The following is a 24558-nucleotide window of genomic DNA, read 5'->3' on the forward strand; positions in this document are numbered from 1 at the left end:
AGACTGAGGTCCTTTTTCTCAAAGCTTGAATACTTCACTGAAATAATTGAGACTAAGCCTATGGTCTTAACTACACAGCCACTTCCTCAGTGATTATGATCTTCCTTTACTAGCATAACTAGGGTATCAGACCACGGTAGTATTTGCTAAAATCTCACACAAAGATTCTCATCTTGACAGAAGTTTGCCACATTTAAAATTCTGACAATGTGCTTGCAGTCACTCTCTATAGATTTTGTAGAATATAACAAAAAATTTTTACTTAATTCTTTTCTTCCTCAAGATGTCCTGAATGTGATTTCTTTCAGGAAGTAAAAATGGTTTCATATTCTTTGGTATAATCTGTGCACTGAGATAATTTTTACTATCAAGATTAGACAATCATGCTTTAGATAATGCCTATTGCATTAAGGTATTGTATATTTCCATACAAATAGTGTGGAAAGGCTACTGGTAGATCTGAACAGAAAAAAAGACAAACAACAGAAAAAAGGACAATTCTAAAAAAATGGGTTGCTGATATTGTGAGAGAGATATGATATATGAATGATACAAAAAAATTGTTTTTCTTGAATTCTTATTTAAAGAATGCTTTGCCTAAATTATAGTGCTAAGATGAGACATCAATTCTTAACATCAGAATTGATTCCAGAGCTCTGATTTGCCATTTTCACTGAACTTCATAAATAACTTTTAATCAAAATATTTATAACATTGATCGGGTAACAAAATATTGGTGTTCTATTTTTTTCTAAGTTTTATATATTTAACTGTGTAAATAAGAAATAGCTTGCTGATAGTTGAATTCTAATCTATAACTTGTGAATATATTACAATATCTTTTTATAGTTTGTTCTCTATGTCAGTGTGTGTGTGAGCTTGTTAAAGTTTTGGCTTCTAATAGCACAATATCTTAACTAAAAAGAAAAAAAAAGATACAAAATTGTTAAAGGACACTCCTGCAGACTTTGATTTTGCTGATTAATCAAGGAATTAAAATTGTATATATATATCTTTTAAATATGACACAAAGGACTTTCAGACCTTTTCAGCAAAATACTGTAAAATTCTTTTTCTATCTGTTTGTTACAGTAGCTAACACTTCTTACTTGAAATTTATTACAGAAACCAAACATATTATACAGTATATAAAGGTGTAACCTATTAACCTATTATTAGTTTATTCTATTGGCATTTACTGTATCAAAAGAATATAATTAAAATAATTAATGAGTGCTTTTCTCATATACATGTACAGAGGTCACTAATATTTTATATTTTTCAAAAATTAGTACCAAAAATGTAATTTTTTTATTAATACAATGACCACTGAGAAACACTGTAATTAAAAATATGCAAAATCTACCAAGATGAAGTCATTTGGCAACTTCTTTTGACCCCCGATCCAAAGTTTATTATTAAATCATTATAACTACTCACAAGGAAATATATGAACGGACATGATTTTATATCTGAACAGAACAATTGATAAAAGTTACAGAAGAGTAAATTTCTGAAGTTTTAGAGAGTAGAGAGCTATTAAAAATATCTCTTTTTGCAGTACATGCTCTAAAATGTGTATCTTATTATTGGTATCATTATTATACTTTATTACGAAAATATTACAATTAAAAAATATTTTATTACAAAAAAATGCTACTCTTTTAGATAAAAATCAGGTTAGGGAGGAAGAAAGTCAGGTAAGACTATTGGATCTGAATTCTACTCCTCTCATCTCATTCTCATGAATCTTGTTAAAAATATCCACATAATTTTTGTCAGGATGGTATCTCTGATAAAAGCAGATTTTATTCGCGATTGCAATAGTGGGTGTCCTGCAAGCAGGAGCACCCACCCCTAAGGACTCAATGACAGATTTTAAACCTTGTTTACCCCTTTGCCTGTCCCGCTCCCCTGTTTATCTATTGGCTGGATACTCCAGGTTCACAATCTTATCAAAGTTTACATTTGTTAATTGGCGTGTTATCTGGTGTCAGTCAGTAGCCATCCTGTTGTTTCCAAGATGTCTCAGTGCTCTGCTTGTCATATTAATATCATTATTTTCTTCAAAGTCTTTGTTAAACAAAGAGCACTGGGAGGGTGGGGATGATGCCAGGCCTTTCCAATGTCTCTTCAGGCGCTTCCATGTGCATGCACGACTCTGGTTTAATCAATCTTGTGCAGGATATTCTTGAAATGCGTACAATAAAATATACATATATACACCTATATACAGAGTGTGCATTCCTGGCGAAGGTTCATCTAGAGGATAAGTGATGTAAACTATCAGAGACTACCCCAAATAAAGTAGAAAGACTCCCAAAAAGAACTGTGACAGTGGAGACCATGAAATAAAAAAATATTATCCAGTTCTAATGCAGAAATGACATTTGATTCCCACAATCTAAACCTCAAAATTTAGTTCTACACTTTGTACAGGCATAAAAACTTTATTTAAATAATTGAAGGTAATTTGGGTTTATATGTGGTATGTATCTGATATTTGAAATCTAGTCCAACCTGGAATGTGCAGCATGTTTCAAATGATTCACACAACATCATGAATAACCAGTCCAGTCCCCTATTCTATTTGTAAAATGAAAATCTGTGTAAATAATTTTTGAGCAGCCTTTGGTTTTTCATGGAGAGACAGAAATTGTGTACAAAAATTCTTTGTTCATTTCAAAGTAGAGAAATAAATATGTAATCTCTCTCTGCTCTTGGAGAGCAGAATGTCAACGGCTTACAAGCTGGTTCAGCCCAGTTCTGTGACCAGTAGGGCAGAGGGATGGCAAAATCCGCACCTCTGGAAAAAAGGGAAAAGGGGACGCCAAAATAATTAAAAACAGTGGCAACAATCTGAGGAGAAACAAACTAATTTATTAAATGATGATACGAAGTTGGGAGGATTGGCTGACACGCCTGAAGGCTGTGCTGCCATTCAGTGAGGCCTGGACAGGCCTCTTACACCTAGGGAGGAATAATTGCATGCACCAATACAGGCTGGGGGATGAGCTGCTGGAGAAGAGCTCTGCAGAGAGGGACCTGGACATCCTGGTGGATGACAGGTTGGCCATGAGCCAGCAGTGTGCCCTCATGGGCAAAAAGGCCAGTGGCATCCTGGGGTGCATTAAAAAGAGCGTGGCCAGCAGGTTGAGGGAGGTGATCCTCCCCCTCTACTCTGCCCTGGTAAGGCCTCATCTGGAGTACTGCGTCCAGTTCTGGGCTCCCCAGTACAAAAAAGGCAGGGATCTCTTGGAAAGAGTCCAGTGGAGGGCCACAGAGATGGTGAAGGGCCTGGAACATCTCTCCTATGAGGAAAGGCTGAGTGAACTGGGTCTGTTCAGCCTTGAGAAAAGACAACTAAGAGGGAACCTGATCCAGGTTTATACATATCTGAACTGTGGGGGCTATAGTGGTGAGGCTGGTCTCTTTTCAGTGGTGAATGGAGACAGGACAAGGGGAAACGGACACAAGCTGCAGCATAGGAAGTTTCGCACGAATGTGCATAAGAACTTCTTTACGGTGAGGGTGACGGAGCACTGGAACAGGCTGCCCAGGGGGGTTGTGGAGTCTCCTTCTCTGGAGATGTTCAAGTCTCGCCTGAATGCCTGCCTGTGCAACCTGGTGTAGGGAACCTGATTTGGCAGGGGGGTTGGTCTTGATGATCTCTAGAGGTCCCTTCCAACCCCTACAATTCTGTGATTCTGTGAAATATGTAGTATTAAAATGCAAGATAACACACCATAATACAATATAATGAGAATTGAAGCTAATAAATCAAATATAATGAGAGAGAGAATGTCCAAAAGGTGGATAGGCCTCACCACAACACTGAGGTGAGATGCACAGTCCAGTTGAGCAGCAGGGAGACAGGAGGAGAGCTGACAAAGAAGAGCGGACAAAAAAGAGCGCATCAGGTGTCTTTGCCAGGAGTTCTATCAGGAGCACTTATGCTTTAAAATGAGAAAACAGGAGAAATAAAAAAGAAAGAGAGAAAAGAAAGGAGAGAAGAGGAAATAGAAAAGAACGGGGAAAGGAAAGGAAGGGGAGAGGAAGAGGAAAGGATAAAAAATTAAAAAAAAAATAAAATGGAAAAGAAGCACCATTCATCTCTCTTTATTTCCTGGTAAAGTTCTCACGTGACTCTCTGATTTTATTTATTTATTTATTTATTTATATGTTTATTTAATTATTTAGTTTGGGGGGTGGGGGTTAAATCCCATGGGATGGGATGTCTAACTTGATCTCCCATGATAAGATTATATGTTTAGCGAACAGGCTGTGGTTGTTGTTTATTTGGACTTTAGAAAAGTGTATGATACTGTTTCCCATAGTATTCTCCTAGAGAAACTGGATAATTGTGGCTTAGATGAATGTACTGTTAAAAAATGGCTGGATGAATAGGCCCAAAGGGTCACTGTAACTCAAGCTAGGTACAATTGGTGGCCAAACACAGGTGATGTTCCCAGGAGTTCAGCATTGGGGATGGTTTTGTTTAATATTTTTGTCAATGATCTTAATGAGGGGAGCAAGTACAGCCTTAGTAAGTTTGTAGATGACACCAAGTTGGGCAGGAATGTTGATCTGCTTGAGTGTTGGAAGGCTTTGCAGAAGGATGTGGATAGACTAGATGGAGGACCCATATCCAAATGCATGTCTTTCAATAGCATTAAATGCCGAGTGCTGCACTTGGATCATAGTAACCCCAGCCAGTTGTGCAGTCTTGGGTATAGGCTTAGGGAGAAATGGATGGAGAATTGCCCAGTTGAAATGGATCTGGGGGTGCTGGCCAACAGCCAGCTGAACATGAGCTCACAGGGTTGACCAAGTAGGCCAATGGCATTCTGGCTTGTATCAGAAATAGTGAGGCCAGAAAGACTAAGGAATTTATTGTCCCTCTGTACTTAGCACTGGTAAGAACACAACCTTGAATACTGTGTTAAGTTTGGGGCACTTCTCTAAAGGAAAGGTGTTGAGTTGTAAGAACATGTTTACAGCAGAGCAACAAAACTAATGAAGGGACTAGAAAACAAGATATGAGGATCAACTGTGGGAAATGGGACTATTCAGTGTAGAGAAGGGGAATCTGAGAGAAGAGTTCTTACAATTACCTGAAAAGAGGCTGTAGGAAGATGGGTATCAGTCTTTTGTCTCAGATGATGAGTGACAGGATGTGAGGAAATGGCCTCAAATTGCACTATTCACATTAACAAAAATAACAGAAAGAAAATTGCCACAAAACAGAACAGAATAAATCATATTCTGAAGAAAATTGCACCAGTATAACCTCAATTTGAACTTTATATCTTGGCATAAGATATCTGTTAGCTCTGGCATGCAGAGCGGTTTGAATTTCCCTGTAGCTCAGTGATGCTTTTTGGCAGTCTTATTCACTTATTTATTTATTTTCTCTGTTCACTGAAAGCCTAGAGGGTGAAGAGAAGTTAGGATGGGACCTAAATACCGCAAGCTCATAGAGGCAAATGACTCACAGTGACTGTGAAAAGATTCTTAGTGAAACAATTACAGGCAAATTACAGGTAAAGAATGTCAGTAATGCTTATTACAACCACATTGAACTTTCTTTTGTTTGGGTTTTGGGGTGGAGGTTGAGGGAGAGACTACAACTTTCTTATCCTTTAACACCTTCTGGTAAATACGCACATAATTGTTGTAAGTCTAAGATATTCCTATGAGTCCAGACTGCCCAAGAGTCCAAATTGCCTGCTGTAAATTGTGCCTATATTTTTCAGCATTCTATGTGCAGCTTTAGGCATTTTTAAGCAGTGTGATTTTTGGGGCACCGGAAGTCTTTTCCATGTGTCTTCAGATGAGCAAAAAGAAACCCAAGGAATGCATAATTCTTAGTCATATGAGGAAGAAAAGAAAGTAACTTATGTTGTTATCTGTCCCAGAATAATTTCTTTCAGACAACTGAGTAAAACTATGTTGTGGCTTAATTCTCTTAGCAAGCTCAGCACCACTCAGCCACTTGGTCACTCAGCCCAAGTGAAATGTGGAAGAAAACTATCAAGATAGAAGTGTGAGAACTTGTGGGTAGAGATAAAGACACAGAGAAAGCACAAATTTTTGTGTGCAAGCAATGTAAACAAGCAATTTGTTTATTATTTTCCTATTGGCAGGCAGATGTTCAGGCATTTCCAGGAAAGCAGAGCTTAGTACGCATAATTTGGGAAAGCAAACACTGTTGTTCCTCCTTTATCCTTCCTTCCTGCTTCTTTCTGCTAGCTTTTATTACTAAAGATGACGTTGCATAGTAAGGAGGAATATGCCTTTTATTGTCTGAGGTCAGCTATTCTGGCTCCATTTCCTCTCAGTTTCTTGTGCACCCTCAGGTTTTTCTCTGGTAAGACACTGTGAGAAGCAGAAAATTCCTTAACTCTGTGTAAGGACTGCTCAGCCACAACTAAAATATCAGTGTGTGTTATAACTGCTATTTTCATCTCAAATCTAAAACACAGCACCATACCAGATACTAGGAAGAAAATTAATTTGATCCCAGTCAAAACCAGGGTAAACAATTAAACTCATGTGCAGTGATCTATAATGACATGAGTAAGCATAGATTTAATTACTCAGTATCTGCGACATGTTCTGTACAAATGCTGATTCATAGACCATCTATTACTGCACATCCAAGAACACTCAGGAAAACTCTTAAATCTATTAACAATCCTACAATTACACTTGTCAATGTATAATCTGTATTCATTCTTCTCAAATAAATTGTATTTTCCTAAGCAGTGTTATATTAAATTTACCATAATATCAAATTAGTTTGTCCTTGACATTTAAAGGACTAAACTTGTCATATTCAAACTAATGAATTTTACTTTTTATGTATTTTAATTTTTAAATAACAAGTCCTGAGAAAAATAGTTTATCTGTAAATTGTTTTTTTTTTTTTCTGTAATCAATTTTGATTCTTGTTTTCAATGTCAGCCTAGAAGTTCAGAACTAATATTTACATAATACAAAATAAAACAAATGGCATGAATAATTACTGATACATGTTATCTAAATACTATTCCTTGAACACAGATACAGGTGAATTAGAAAAAGCACAAATTGGTTCTTTTGGTAATTAATTGGTATTAGTGCCTAATAAATTTTTCAATATTATCTTCCATTTAGAGAAATACTGAAAATTAGATTTGTTTGTAAATCTCTAAAATAAATATGCATTTAAAAAATGATCAAAAAGGAACAGGTTTTTAAGAGGAAGAAATTTTATTTGCAGAATTTTAAGTGGAAGGATGTAACTAATACTGAAGACACTTGTGTGTGTGTGTGTGTGTGTGTCAAGCTTGTTACAGTTAACTGAGAAGAACTGAGAGTTAGTGTGAGAATAAATTTGTATTCTGATATAGAATCACAGAACCATGAAAGCAGGAAAAGACTTCTAAGATCATCTAGTCCAACCATCTACCTACCCCAGTGTTACCCACTAAACCATATCCCTAAGTACTACATCTACCTCTTCCTTAAACATCTCCAGGGACAGTGACTCAACTACTTCCCTGGGCAACCTCTTCCAGTGTATAACTACTCTTTCTGAACCTTCTCTGATAAAACTTGAGGCCATTGCCACTTGTCCTATTGCTAGTTGCCTGGGAAAAGAGGCTGACCCTCGCCTCTCCACAATCTCCTCTGAGGTATCATAGCGCATAATCAGGTCTCCCCTGAGACTTCCCTCCTCCAGATTGAACAGCCCCAGCTGCTTCTGACATTTCTCGTATGACTTGCACTACAGACACTTCACCAGCTTAGTTGTCCTTCTCTGGACATGCTCCATGTCTTTGATGTCTTCCTTGTAGTGAGAGAACACAATTCTTGAAGTGTGTTCTTATCAGTGCCAAGTACATGGGGACAATCACATAGATGACTGTTCTTTGCTGTTGCTGGGATGTGAAGAGAGTAGGAATCAGGAGAACACATAGTTGCGCCCTGGGGTTCTTTGCCCTGCAAAGCTAAGTTTGCCAGCAGCCCCAGGTTTCTGTCGCTTGCTGAGATGACAACAAAGGCAGCAGCATTTGGAGATGAGTTTAGAGCTCCCTGGAGAGCCCCCAGCAGATTTCTGCATGTTTTGTTTTGAACCAATATGGTGCCTCTCTTGACACCTGGTATCCATTTGCCACATACCTGTGAATGGAAGGGAGACAAGTGTCCATCACTGTCTTAGTTTCAGCAGGGATGGGACCGTTTTCTTCAGAGTGTCTGGTATGATTCTATGGGTGTTTATATGCACCTATTTATAGGCTGATAAGTAAGACACTGCTGGGGCAATAGTTCTTATAGAAGTTTCCATTCATTATGATAATACTGCAAATGAATATTGCAAATATGACTGCAAGACTAATGTTACTAATTTCACGTAATAACAGTTAAGTATTTCATGTGATGTTTGAACACAGCAGTAAAATAATATAGTGCATAAGCTTCCAAACACTTTACATGATGCCTGGAACTTTTAATCATTTTATGAAGACTGTAATTAAGTGGTCATTTATTGAAACAAATAAGAACTGTCAAAGAATAACGATTTAATCACTACCATGTGCATTAAATGTCTCACAGTAGAGAGAGGATAAAAAATTTACTAGATAAATGAAGAATGCTACAAACATTACAAACAATAACATTAGAAATCTAATTGGAACAAAACTATCTGATCCCCCATTCCTCTCACAACACAAACATAATTCAGCTTGTTTTTGTTTTAAGAATGCCTGTAAAGAAATCTGATAATCATAAATGAAGAGAAGAGACACGGTATAAAATTAACTCTCCTATGCATTCTGAATATTTTCTTATTTTCTTGAGAGGGGTCCATTTGCAGTAGGCCTGGATTGTGGTTGAAAATATAATTCTGTATCCTAATGAGGAGCAATTAATGTAAGTCACTTATCTGGAAACTTTGTCTTACAGAAAACCACAGTGTAAATGTAGAAAATACGTTAAGGTAAAACAGATTTTCTGCTAAAAAAATTCAGCCTCAGAGGACTGTTTTTGTAACTCAGATTATTACATCTCCTTTTTAGCATGAATGTCAGTTTGCAGATACTCTTTTAGCAATGAGACAGCAGAGATGAAATTGGCAGGGAGTAAGAAAGAATAATTCAATACATTAGTAAAACTTGTCCTTTTTAATACATATGCTTAAAGCATAGTACCACTGAAAGTCCAGCAGTGAAAATGCTGTATCTAATTACTTTGAGTGGATGAACTGGAGAACGAAAAAAAAAAAAAAAAAAAAAAAAAAAGAATGCATTTTACATTCAGTAAGATTGCTAATGCTTATGTGCATAATGGTGTTTTGAATTTCCTCTGTCAGTTTCTTGTACTAAAATTTTAACCATTTGTGTCTATTTAAAAATGAAGTAGAACTTGGACTTTGAGGCTGTTTCACTATATTTTTGATGTTTAAGTACTGGATTACAGTGAATTAACATAACAATTGCTGAGATTTGCCTTTGCACCAAATAGAATTAAGCTTGTAAAGTAAATGATGAGAATCATTTTGAATCATTGTGAATGAAATCAGGAGGCCTGGAAATTTGCATGTGCGTGTGGAAATCCTATTTTGGTACAGGCTGTCTGCAGAGTCTGTAGGGTAATTTCAAAAGGTTCAGGACAGACAAGTAACTAAAGCCAAATCTATTGTTAACTTCTTCAAATCACTTTGAAATTCTGCATCTTTGACAGAAAATAAATCAGGGGTTTACAAGCTAAAGTTATATATATGTACATGTTGGTTGGTTCTTATGTGTTTTTGACTCAAATCTAAGGGAAAAATGCCTCAAATTTATTAAAATGCTCGGTATGTTACTATTTACTTCTTCACTGGAAAACACTTTTAGTACTTCTAACATATAATATAATTGCTTTTACCTTAAACTGTCACATTCTTCCTTTTCAGGTGAACCTTTAACTGTAATGGCAAGATGCATTTGCTGAAAATACTGACAATTTATGCTATATTTTTTTCCCAAAATATTACTTTATTCAATGCTTCACTATTGCAAAATGCTTTTAAAAATAGCCAGTATCTCAACTTCTTTCAAAGTATATTTCCAAATGAGTACATTATAGTGCAGACTGCCTATGTAATACAGATATATGATTCCATTAATAAAAGCATAACACAATGGAAGTCTCAATTTTCTTCTTGATTTAATTTTGTGAGTCTTAGAAAAATTATGATCTGAAATTCAGCTGTGTAAATATGCCAACACTTTTTTTTATAACTAAAAAACAAAGGTACAGTTGAAGATTATAGGAAGGTGACCAATGTCCAAGGAAAATTCTAGATGGGATGTATTTAAATTGGCAATGTCTTATCAGAAAATCAGGAGAAACTTTCTACAACTCTGTCCTTCCACAGTGTGGCAAGAGCTTTTCTGAGCTCTTGTCTCAAGTTTTGGGGGGTCTTATGTCTCTAATTGCCCAATGTAATTATTCAAATACTGTCTGATATTTTATGTATAAGCTAACCAGCAAACAAGACACAAAATCAAATTGTCATTATGTCTTTCTATCTCTCCCCAAATAATTCCAGCAAACATGCTAGAAAATGAATCCATATATGGACTTCTTGGCAACTGTTAAAATGGAGTAAGTAGCTTGCAATATTTTGTGTGGACTCTTTGCCATTAACTAGTTAGCAGTGCAAGAGTTATGAGATCTTTTATACATAGAGACATTCAATCTTCAACCCTAAAAAATTTAGTATAAGATTATTCCGGCCATTTGGAAAAGTATAAATTTTGTAGCAATAGAATAACACCTTTTGTGCAGTTTCTACAGTAGATTTCAAAATGGGCGATTGTTGTACTGTTTTACTTGTTCTTGGTCTAAGCATACCAGTTGAAGTAGTTTTTATTTCTCAGATGCTTTTAAGTGTTAAACCAGAATAAAATTTATATCTATGCTGTCTGTCTTCATCTGAGGAATTTTCTCCAAGGCAACAGCCTAAAAATGCTTCCGCATTTATTTAATCTGAACTAATTTTGAAAAGTTCCAGATTGCCCCAGAAAGCAAGAGTGGCTTCTCTCCCAGTGCTGTGAGATTAGGACTCCACCTAATCTCAGCTAATCACATGGAGAAACCCTAGTCCTTTCTCATTACTTTCACAATGCATACTTTCATGTATGTTTAAGAAGTTTACCTTTATTTGAAAGTTTTCTCTTTCTCTTTTTTCTTTCTTCTTTTCCCAAGCTTCTGTTACGTGTGAATTGGCCTTAAGAATTTATCCTTCGCCAGCTGCCTTTGTAAGTTAGACAATATACTTTATTTGCACCTGATAACCAACAAAACATTCCCTACATGAAAATAACACCATCTCTTAACTGCATCAGTTCATTATTACTTCACAGGTTAAAAGTTTTTTGTGGCCATAATATGTCAATATTTGGATGGTGCATGTGTTTATTCTGGAGTGTTCAAATCCCTCACAGGAAAAAATATGCCCAGGTCTTGAACAGAATAAAAGGAAAGAATGCAACAGAGACAGTGGACTTGTTCTTGGGGTCAAGAAAACAAGAGATATAGAGAGGAACAGAGAGGTGTATGATGTAATTTATCTAGTGATTGCTGAGTCCACGTGTCCAGGATCTCTAGAGTGTTTTCTGTGAAGAATGTGAATGTTCCATTAACAAAATCAGTTACAAATTGATGCTTTATCTTCATATTCTTATAACAAGTTCTACCCTTTCCTTGCAAGCTCATGTTCCTGGTTTGCATTATCATTTTGTTCTTAAAACTAAAGAGTATATAGGGAAGTAGAAAATATCAAGTGAATGAATATCAGAGGAAAAGAGAAATCTGCAAAAATGATAGTCTTTCTTTTCTTAAATGATATTTATCTGTGGTGAAGAAATAAGAGATGCTATTTGATGCCAAAGGAAATTGTTCAAGAAGACTATGGACAGGGGAAGTAATGGTTGGTACTTCAGCTGGAATTATGTCAGAATTAGGGTTTACCCTATGGGACCAATACTATATGACTGAGGTACAGATATATACACTACAGACTTTCAATATGCAAAATATGTAAAATATTCAAATTAGAATCAGCTTCTCACTAGTAGGTTGTATGTAACATAAAAAGCAAAAAAAATATTATTTTCCATTGCCTGCTATTTTCATAGTTATCATTTGGTAGATTTTCCAGAGTGATAGTAGAAGTGAAAAAAAAAAAAAAAGAAAGAAAGAAAAATGAAAAAAGAAAATTGAAAAAAAGACCAAAAAAACAAAAAAAAACCAAAAAAAAACCCAAAACCCTCCATTTCAAATGTTTATTTACTTTGCTCCTAATCTAATCTAATCTAACTCTAAGAATCCTTATGAGACTACATAAAACATTTGCTAGAGTAAGGAGTTGCATGCGAAGTGTACTTAACATTATTCAGATTTATCATAGATTCGTAATATATTCTAATTTTTTCTCAGACTTACACCTTTATCAAGACTGTAAATCACTAGATCTACAGTGGTTCCCTCTGCAGCATATAAGACTTGGCTGGCTGTTGTGGTTTAAATCCCATGGGCAGCAAAGTCCAACACTTCTACTCACTCAGCCAGGGAAATGGGAAAGAGAATGAGAAGAATGAAGGTTACAGATCTCATGAGTTGAGGTAAAGACACTTTAGTATGTAAGGAAAAACAGTGTGCGCCAGCTAAGAAAAATAAAGAATTTATTACTTCTTACCAGCATATAGATGTTTATACATTTTCTGTAAAGTAGAGTAAATTCAGTTTACTTGGCAGGATTTTATAGCAAACAGACTGCATGGATAGCATCTGTGAGAGGAGTCCAGAAGCTGCCACCCTATCAGATAGAGTCAGTTCCTGCCATCTCCAAAAGTGATCTGCTGCTGGTCAGAGCTGAGCCAGTGAGGGACACAAGTTGCACCTCTAAAAGAGCAGATTTAGGAAAGAAAAAAAATGCTACACAACTGTAGTCAGGAGAGAGGAGTGAGAAAATGTGAAAGAAAACATCCATGAAGACATTAAATTAGTGACAGAGAAGAAGCTGTTCCAAACTCTGGAGAAGAGGTTCCCCTACAGCCCACAGAGAAGTTCATGGCTTAGCAGGTGGATGAGGCCTGAAGAAGGCTGCAGCCTATGGAGACTCCCTGCCAGAACAGCCCCAGGCTAGAAATACAGCCTGTGGAGAGGAGCTGCCAGTGGAGCAAGAGGTCTGTGGGAGCTGTTGCCCATCAGACACAAATGCTGGAGGAGTCCACTCATGAATTATGGGCCCTGTGGTACATATCCATGTTGGAGCATTTCTTGAAGAACCACAACTTATGAAAAGCACGTGGAGGATAATTTTGGGTAGATATGCCCCCCACAGGAGTGACCCTGTACCGGGGCAGAGGAAGAATATAAGGAGGAAGAGGTGGTAGAAACAAATCATTAGAAACAAATCAGCCCTACTTTTTCTCCATTTTATTGATAAGCATAAAGGTATGTGGCATGGAATACCTCCTTGTCTCAGCTGGGATCATCTGTCATGGCTGTGTCATCTCCAAAATTCTCTGACACCACCAGCCTACTTGCTAGCAGAGTAGTGGGAGAAATGGAAAATATTTTTTGTAAGCACATCTCAGCAATAACTAAAACATCACTGCTCAGGGACATGATTTAGTGGAGGGTTGTTAGAGTTAGGGTAATATGGTTAGGTTGTGCTTGGACTGGATGATCTTTAAGACCTTTTCCAACCTGACTGATTCTATGATTCTATGATCACATTTTCATTACAAATCCAAAAACAGCTCCATACTAGGTGCCACGAAGAAAATTAACTCTATTCCAACCACTAATAATATAATGGCACAAAGCGACAGGGTCTGAGTTGTGATTTGCTGCTCCGCATTTGCTGCGGAGACTTGCTTCTGAGCAGGTCTGTGCCGGCAAGGGATCGGAGTAAGAAAAGGCCAACCAAAAAGCTCTTTTTAAGGCTTTTTAAGGCTTTTTAAAGGCTTTTTTAGGAGTTTTTTTGAGGCTAGCATCAGCACTGCACTTGAGCTGGCAGCTTGTGGGCGGGCTCCTGCCTGAGTCACCAGGGGTGGAGCTGGCACATTAGCGTAATGGTTTAAACACCCGCCCATGCCTTCACACCTTTGCACCTGATAATAAGCCTTAAATAGCTCCTGAGAGAGTCACATCAGGTGAGAAACCGTTGTTCCTGTTCATTGGGAATGGGAGGTTCCTCCTTGCTCAGGAGACCAGATTTCCTTGACAGTCTCTGAGACCACAGGCTGAAACATGGTCTCCACTACACAGCGGGCTCATTCCAAGAAGACTGTTGCAACCTAGACCTAAACCTTAGTAAAATGTTGCTGTTCAGGCCTCTGGCTGCAGGGAGTGCCTGAGCCTGCTTCTGCCTGGGAAGAGTGGCAGGGACTTCACCTGTGTGAGGTGTGAGCAGGTGGATGAGCTTCTCAGCCCGGTGGTGGAGCTCAAGGGTGAGGTGCAGAGACTTAGGACCATCAGGAAGTGTGAGCGGGAGATCGACTGGTGGAGTGACTCACTGGCTTACCAGAGGGAAGGGCTCCGGGAAAAAAACCACAGACAGGTAGTGGACCCCCTACCCTGTCACAGTCAGACAGACCTCACTGATGAGGAAGGTTGGAAAAGAGTCCTGACTCGGTGTCACAGGAGACACCCCCGCCTGCCTAGCCCACCTCCACAACTCCCTCTAAGTAACAGGTTCCAGATGCTGGAAGCTGAAGAGGAAGTGACTGGAGAGGTGATGCAGGATCAGCCTAGGAGAGAGCCCAGGGTGAGGCGGTCACCCCCATGCCTTGAGACTGCCTCTGATAGTAAAGAAAGAAGGGTGGTTGTGGTGGGTGACTCCCTTCTCAGAGGAACGGAGGACCCCATATGCAGACCTGACCCGGGCCATCGGGAAGTGTGCTGCCTTCCTGGGGCTTGGGTCAGGGACATAACCAGGCAACTCCCAAAGCTGGTTAGGTCAACTGACTATTTTCCGCTACTCATAATTCAAGTGGGCAGTGATGAAATCACTCAGACAAGCCTACACACGATGAAAAAGATTTCAGGGGATTAGGGCACGGAGCGGGAGCTCAAGTGATCTTCTGCTCTATACCTTCAGGGCCAATGAGGGACTCCGAGCAGGATAGAAAAGCACAAGCGATTAATAATTGGCTCGGAGGCTGGGGTCGAGCCAGAAATTTTGGGTTCTTTGATCATGGGACAGTTTACTCGGCCCCTGGCCTGCTGTCTGCCTGTGGAACCCATCTATTTCAAAGGGGGCAGCGAATACTGGCGCAGGAACTAGCGGGGCTTATTGAAAGAGCTTTAAAATAGCTATGAAGGGGGAAGGGGACAAAACAGGCCTCTCAAGAGATGAACGTAGGGAAAAGATACTCGAGCAGGGGATGAGGCAGATGACTCATCTGAAATGTGTCTATACCAATGCACGCAGCATGAGCAACAAGAAGGAAGATTTGGAAATTATTGTGAGTCAGGCTAATTATGACCTTGTTGCTATTTCCGAAACATGGTGGGACCACTCCCATGACTGGAGTGCTGAAATAGATGGTTACAAGCTTTTCAGAAGGGATAGACGAGGACAGAAGGGTGATGGTGTGGCCCTTTATATTAAAGACTGTTTCGATGTAGAAGAGCTTGGGGTTGGGAATGATACAGTGGAGTGTCTATGGGTAAGGATCAGGGGGAAGGCCTATAGGGATGGCATCTTGGTGGGGGTCAGTTATAGACCGCCAAATCAGGATGAAGAGTTGGATGAGGCATTCTATGAGCAGCTCGCGCAAGTCATGCGATCACAATCACTTGTTCTCATGGGAGACTTCAACTTCCCTGACATATGTTGGAAATATAATATAGCACAGAGGAAGCAGTCCAGGAGGTTTCTAGACTGTGTGGAAGATAGCTTCCTTACACAACTGGTAGGAGAGCCTACCAGGGGTGATGCCCTGCTGGACCTGGTCTTTCCTAACAGAGAAGGACTGGGGGGAGAAGTGAAGGTTGGGGACCGTCTTGGGCAGAGTGACCACAGAATTGTAGAATTGTCCATTCTTGGGGATGTCAAAAGAGTGGCCAGCAAAACTACCTTCTTGAACTTCCAGAAGGCAGACTTTGACCTGCTCAGGGATCTTGTAGAGTAGTATGCGGTATGGGGAGGTATTTCCCATAGCATGTAAGGGACGCTATTTTTCAATGATAACCGCTAGTTCATCCTGAGATCTGCCCTGGAATTGTTTTATCTAGGGGGGTAATGTTCTTCCCCTCCATATATTTATCACTTCCAGAATTAGCTCTTCTATAACTTTCCAAGGAATTGGGTACGATGATCCAGCTTTTAGCTGGGTTCTCCCTGCCTTCTTGAAGGTAGGAGTGATACTTGCTTTCCTCTGGTCTTTGAACATTCTCTCATTTACCATGATTAATCAAAAAAAGATTGAATGGCCTTGTAATTATATTTTACAGCTCCCTCAACACTCATGCACATGCACTGAAAATACAGAAACACCAGTACCTTTATGACAATTGTTATGAGATAGTTTATGGGTGATTAAGTGCCATCATGTTTTAAACTGCCATTAAGAAGAAAATAGAATGAGGTTGGACTGGCAAGAGGCAAAGGATGTATAAGGATTCATTTTCCCTCTATTGTAATTATCTTTTGCTTATTTCATTTAACTTCCATGTTCTAGTGACTGGATAATTTCAAGTTGTTTTAGAAAATAAATCGAAAGTATAAAATTCATCTTAAAACTATAGTAACAAATGTCTTCTGAGAAACAAAGGTTTCCATGCTGTGTTAAAATACTTCATTATTTAATTATTTGGTATGTTTTGTATCACCACAGGAAGGAGTTTCAAATAGATTTACAGTTTTAATACATATGTGAGAAATTGTAGTGAATTATGAACCAGGAGATGCATTTCTAAAAATTGATCATGGACTTGTAACAATACTTAAGGGTTGTATATTTAAGGTGACAACATTTGTTATATTTCTAACATTGTCAAATTTTTGTTTTGATTCGTTGTTTACTTTGTACAGCTGAAAAAGGTTTGTTCTTACTTATAAGACAGGTGTAGTTGGCACACTTTCAAACCTAGTATTTACCACTCTTGTTATTTGTAGCATTTCTGTCTTGTGCCTTATGTTTAGAATTAGATGCAATCTCATAGATATAAAAAATAATATTAATGTGACTTTTTCCTAGGAAGCAGAAAAACTGCCTTTGACACATTCTTTGCAATACTAGATAAAGAATTATTAGGAATATCAAAATAAATATAATATGTAGGAACAAAACTGACTAGCAGCCATTCTCCCCTTGGAGGGTAGCCCTTAAATGAGTCCAGGAAGGCTCATTCCAGTCACATGAGAAGCACAGGTAAATTATTTTTAACTGTGTTTCCTGGGCCAGCCACACTCTTTACTGGGTACTCAATCATCAGTCCAGGCCATGATATAACAGTTCCCATACAATATTTTACTAGATTAAAGTAGGCTTCAACATACCATGTGTAGATGTGATTCTATCTGCTTTATGAACTTCCTTTAAATGTGAAAAGGTAGTGAGATAAATTTATATTCCAAATGAAAAATATACAAAGGGCATTAAGAATACTATTTCAGTTGAGAGCCATACACTTCTTTCTGTTTCTATAGTGACAATGTCAACATACAAGAAGGATTTTTTTTTTTTACAAAAATTAGGCTTGTTATAGCCTTGTCTGCGATCAACTAACTACTGTTCTACAGGAAGCAAGTATTTCCAAAACAGACTTACCTATGCCTACATACTGCTCTTCTAGACACGGACATCTTCTATTACTTGCTTTGTCACTGGTGTAATTTAACTACCAAACTAGGCCATGAAACCTAGCTTCCAGTCTTCAAGTCTTTGCCATGTTCTGTTGAACAGTCTCCCACAAAACTGACTCATCATTGGTGGATTTTCTAATTAAATGACAGGTATTTATTTTACAAATTTCTACCAGGATAGATGCTGGAATACCATGCATTAGTTACAGTGTAGGTTACAGTAAATATAGACTTGAATGCACAACATAGGTGGCTCAATACTGGAATATAAATGTAATTCCAAAATTATCACAAAGTTAAACTTAAAAGTTCAGGTTTGGGCATAAGTTTTGAACATTAAAGAAAGTAGGTGGGAAGTTATATATTCACCACATATTTTAAATACTCTTTTCATTTCTTTGTCTTCCAGTCAAGAACCTTCTAATATGTTCTGATACTGTACAATGGTAATATATCATGAAGGCATTTAAAAAACCTATAAATCCCTTGTCTGGGAATTGTCACGTCACAGTCCAATGTACTGAAATCACACAGTGTTTATTTGACAGTGAAATCACATCATTTACTTTACTGCTTAACATTTTATATCTGAATTCAGTTAAGTTTACAGTCTACTTCTTCTCCCCAGTATCAAATCCATTTGCATGAAAAAGCACTCAATTTACTTAAGTATCTAAAGTCTGTCTACAGCTGATCTTTCAGAGAATTATAATTTTCTATCAATGAAGATGAATTCTATCAGGATTCTATCAGGATTTATTTGGGAATTAATGTTTTCATACAGTTGTATACATGGTATTTATAGATAAATACTTGCAAATAGAAAGCATATTTACATAGTAAAGCAGTTACTATATTTTTTTAGTAAGTTATCCTTAATTATTTGCTTCTTTAAGACTAACTTTACTCACAAAAAATGATCCACTTGTGTTTTGGTTTTCAGAGACACAGATGAGATATTTTTTTCTATGTCCTTCTTAATTGTGATCTATGTGACTGCTATGCCTACAATCACAATATGAAGGATATCTGTCTGAAGGTTTCAGTTTAGCCTCTTAGAAAGTAGGTTTACAGTAGTTCTCCGTCTGCTAGTTATAAGGCAATAGCTTTTGGTTCTACCCTTCCTTCAAGTCTGAAGGGGAGTAAAACTTTAGACAGTATAGAGGAGCTATTATCCACATAAATGATTCCACTATGATTAGGATTGGGACTATGATTAGGACATCAAAGGGACAACAAACAAGAAAAGCATATTTATCACTTCAGTAGAATTTTTGGTGGTAGTTACTCCAGACTACACTACCTGCTGTAGAGAAGGAGAGTTGATAAGGTTATCATTGGTTGTCCTTTTTGTTAGTCAGATAGATGATGATAGTCCTATATAAAAGCGCATATACTAAGTGGATATCTCTGTCTTTGAGAAGTAACTGCATAATAGGAGACAAGTGGCATAAGATGGAGAAAACAATATAGTGATCAAGATAAAATCTGATAAATATAAGTGAATTTACTTTTCCTTCCTTCCTAAAAACTACAAACATTTCTACTGTAAATGAAAGAAAACTTTTATATTTGCTTCAGTTTGATCAAAAAGGTGTTAGCAATTAGGAGATACAAAGGGAATTGTTTTTCATTAGTGTTAGAAGATTGTTTTCCAGAAGCCAATAAAATAAAAAGAAACAACAAACAAAACCACACATGCAGGCACATTATCATTTAAATACTTGTATGCACATTTGTAAAATACAAGTGTTCTCTTCTTCCAAATATGACAAAAGGAATAAAACCTTGGGAGATTATCCTATTTGTGGCTGAAGAAAAAAATTCTGGAATTTTATTTATTCTATTTACAAAGTACTGTATATAGCCTTTGCGCTTACAATACATTCTGCTCTTACAACAACAGTAGCAGCAACAAAATCTGTAGTAAGAAAAAAATACAGAAATTGAAGAGCCTAATCTTCGAAAGATATCATTGTTCAGAGTGGGCAGAAGTGTGACCATACCTAATATGTACTCTCAGAGATATTGAGAGTTAAATATAGTTTAGAAATATAGGTACATAATAACTTTGAACCAGTCTGATCAAACATTTTTTGAAAGATCCTCACAGTAGAGAGTAATGTTATGTCACTTGTTATTACTTCAGAAGCAAAGTCTTGTTTTTTTTTCTACTAAGTAGAGCGCCATGAAAGAAACAGTGTCCACCTGTACTCTCAGTATAAAACTTCCTATGAAGCCAAGAAGGATACATTAGGAAAACATTCGGCTAGAAGGTCACTTTCTCTCTTTTGTAAAAGAAAATTCCCCTGGGTTACACAGGCACTGCTGAAAAAGACTGTTTTTACATGTTCTTAGAAAATTAACGAATAAAAAGTAGTAAGTTAATTAGCATGATACACAGCCCTCTTGTTCACTCCCAAATATGTTTTATTTTTAATCAGAGATGACATGTGACCATTCCTCCAGTAAAAATTAAAATCAATATGCATTATTTCAATATTATTTAGTAGCATGTAGCAATAATTAAGCCTTAATTTGTATGTTTGCAGTGTAATAAATTAGAAGCTTTAAAGAGATTAGTATATATTGCAGTCATTTCCATAAATATTTATCAACATTTTGCAATACGGTATCAAAAGTCAAATATTTGTTGCACACTTAAGTGACTACATAAACAGGCAAGGTTTTTAAACCAGGTGATATACCACAATTAGAACTAAGCTTCTAAAATTCCATACTTTAATAGCCTAACCATGCGTATAGATATTCAGCACAAGAAGACAGGTAGTAACTGAGAATTGATTAAACAATTCTGGTACTTTTGTGGCATTCTTAAGTATATAGCTGAATCATTTTATATGAGTGAAAGTGTGTATTTCTGAATCCTGATTATTTTAATGACAAGGGAACATATTTACACCCAAATGCATGCCTGAATTTCTCATGATTACCTTAACTTCACAATGAAAGTTAAGGAAAAAACATTAGTGAAGTCTAAAACAAAGAATCAATACTACATCTATCCAGACAACTGTCAGGACATTTTATAGCTGTATCTACAAAAACAGAGATCACTTTACCATCTGATCAAATTGCAGAACTGCACAGCTACTTCTATGAGGACACTTACAACCTAAAGGCTAGATGTATTTTCCTCATGACATATGCCAGTACTTCCTGAGAATTTTCCAGTATTTTAATAGGATGGCCTTTGTCATTTAAAATTGCAATGTGCTAGAGCAACAAGCAGAAATTCATTCAGGTTTAAACATGTTTTCAACATAATCACATTAGAGGGTTAATTACTTTCTTGTTCTTAATATAGAACTGCATTCTGTTGCTAAGGAAACCAGGTACTTAATCATGTTGTGATTTCTTTGTTTTTGGAGATTGTGAGATTGTGCTTTTCTTGTTTTTTCCCTGAAAAGTGATGCAGAAGAGTATGTTGACTGTGCAGAAGCCTGATGTAGGCTTAGCTTTTAATAATTTTCTTCTAAAAAATAACATTTTGGGGTATCATACTTTGAGCCCTATAGCAGGTAGTGATTTACCTTTAGCCAGCCTAAGATGTCCATTGTTTATGTCTAGTCACTTTTTTAAATAAATACTTGATGGACATTTATGGAGACCAAAAACTGAAAATGAGCACTGAGAAACCATGTGTAATGTGTTTTAGTAGTGGTAACAGTGGATGCAGATCTTTACAAACATAGCATGTGCTCTTGTTCATTGCTGGTGAAAATGCATAGCTAATGAGGGCCACTATGGTGAAAAATAGTGGTTTGTAGCTGGGAATTTACTCTTTCAAATAGTGTTATTTTGTGTTTTGTATCCATTGCATTATCCATGAAAATAAAAAGGAGGCATTACTTTTAAATCAATCAAAGTATTTATTCATTATCCACTTATTCTTGAACAGGCTTGGTGATATGACAGGCTGTTTTCCTAGAGAGTCTGTTCCAAAACCTGCCCATCCACTCAGTAAAGAACTTTTTCCTAATATCTAGTTTGAACTTTCTCTGATGCAGTTTTAAGCTGTTCCCTGCTTTGTAGCAACTACCACAAGGGACAATCAACACACTTGGTAAACGTGCAAGTATTTTTCCTACCATACTCAATGAAGTCTGTCATTGTAAATTGAGAATACAGGGGGGAAAAGAAATTACTTTCTCAGCCCATTAAAAAGCAAAGTTTCTTCATCTTTCCCAAAAACATATATAGAAGAAAGTGACCTTACTTCTTACGATCTTTTTTAAACCTGACTGTTAAGAATTGAAGATATGTAACAGTAATCTAAGACAGAGCAGAAAAATGACTAAAACTGGGGCAGGGGAATCTGGTATTATACTGCTTTCAGGATGAATTTTGCTATTAATACTAGTTTTAATTGTTAAAAGTAAACTTTCTGGCAAGCCTGAAGAAATCCTTTTAAAATACGCTTTCTACATGTATTGCGTAGTTGAGCTTTTTTCTGATAACTCTGTGAGCAGTTATGTTAGTTAGACTCTTATCTTTTTCTCTGTGGAAATTATAATAAATAAATTTTATTAACTAAGTACACACAATTCATATTTTGCTTGCCTTTTATTATTGATTGATTGATTGATTGATTGCTGAGGTAAAATATATATATTAAGAAAAACTAGGATAAACACATGGAACCAGAAGAGTCGAACACAAAGTTATAAATCTGGATATTTGAAGTCAGTACATTACACCACACTTTAAAGAGAAGTAAACAGTCTAACTTTCAGGAGTGCTTCTGATCTATTAAATTTATAACACGCAATGCAGATTTGAAAGATTCTAAAAATCTTTCAAAATTTACTTGGGTACCCAGATGAAGATAAAGGAACACAACTTTTGACATCCCACTGTGACAATTTTCACTTTTGTGTTTTTGTTATGCCGAATGCCAGCTAAAACCTAGTGGAAATAAAACAATTTAATAAAGTACAGAAAAAAGAAATTGCTCAGAATTCCAGCTGGGTTTTCCACTTTGCTGGTAATTATTGTAAGTGCCTCCCCACAAGTGGAAATGAGAACAGAAACTGCTGTTATTGCCACTTTCCAGCTCTCTGTGTTGCTTTTTTTTTTTTTTTTTTTTTTAATCCACAGTAGCCTCCTAAACAAGTAATCCAGAACACACAAGCTGTGAGGTTCAGCTAATACACACTTATTTCCAAGGCACTTTTGAGTGCAACAGTACCCATGCTCAGCTTTTCTTCTCAGGTATTAACTTCCCTGTCATCACTCAACACGCCAAAGAAATGGTGGTCTGTCATAGAATTAAAAAAAAAAAAGAAAAAGAAAAGGGACTATAGTTAAGTGGGCTTTAATTACATATGTTCCATTGTGTTAGAATCATACAATCCTTAAAGTTGGAAGGGATTTCTAAAGGCTGCCTAGTTTGACTCCCACATGAAAAGGAACCTCCACAGCCTAGCCTTGGACATCTCCAGGGATGGAGCATCCACAACATCTTGGGGCAACCTGTTCTAATGCCTCTCACTGTAAAAGACATTTTCCTTACTTCCAACCTAAATCTATCTTCTTTAAGTTTGAAATTAGACTCTGCTGAAGAGTCTGTCCCCTTCTTTCCTGTAGCTCTCCTTTAGATACTGAAAGTCTGCCTGCTATCAGGTCACCTCAGAGCCTTCTCTCCAGGCTAAGCATCCCCAAGCTCTCTCAGCCTGTCCCTGTAGGAGAGGTGTTCCATCACTTGAACCATTTTTGCGGCCCTCCTCTGGACATACTCCAACAAGTCTGTGTCTCTCCTGTACTGAGGACTCCACATCTGGACAAAGTACCCCAGGTGAGGCCTCACCAGTGAAGAGTAAAGAGGCAGGATCTCCTCTCTTTACCCACTGGGCATACATCTTTTGATGTGGTCCAGGATAAGGTTGGCTTTCCGGGTTGAAAGGGCTTATGTCCTGCTTGCTTTCCACCAGTTCCCCCAGGTCCTATTCTGCAAGGCTGTGCTCAATCCTTTCATCCCCCAGCTCAGACTGGTAATGAGGGTTGCCTTCACCGTGGTGCAAGAGCTTGAACTTGGATTTGTTGAAACTCATGACATTCTCCTGGGCCCACTGCTCAAGCCTGTCTAGGTCTCTCTGGATGTCACCCTATCCCTTGAGTGCAACTGTGTCCTACAGCTTGGTGTCATCAGTGAACTTGACTCAGCCCACTGGCAATGTCATTGATGGTGATATTAAAAGAGTACCGATCCCACCACTGAGCCCTGGGGGATGCTGCTCATTACTGATCTTCATCCAGACACTGAACTATTGACCATCACTCTCTAAATTTGATTCTGCAGCCAGTTCTCTGTCTGTCGAACAGCCTGCCCGTCATATCCCTGTCTTTCCAGTTGGAGAGGAGGATGCTGTCGGGTACCATATCAAAGGCCTTACTGAAGTCTAAATAGATGACATCAGGGGCACTTATTGCATTACAGTTTCATATTCAGGTAAATAATTTATCAGGAGCTGAAGGGGTCCTTAGACAGAACATAGACCATAAAATTACCATGCAGTCATCTGAGTTCTGGGCATGTGAAAGACATGATATAATAATGAAAAGGACAAAAACATAGTTTGAGAGTCCAAGTGCACTGACTCTGGAAAAAAATTATTTACCAACCCAAATCTGAGGCACTGTGAAGTCCCAACCAGACCAAGGCAAGAACCAAAGAGGCA

The sequence above is a fragment of the Lagopus muta genome, chromosome 1 (assembly GCF_023343835.1).
Source record: "Lagopus muta isolate bLagMut1 chromosome 1, bLagMut1 primary, whole genome shotgun sequence".
NCBI classification, from domain to species: Eukaryota; Metazoa; Chordata; class Aves; order Galliformes; family Phasianidae; genus Lagopus; species Lagopus muta.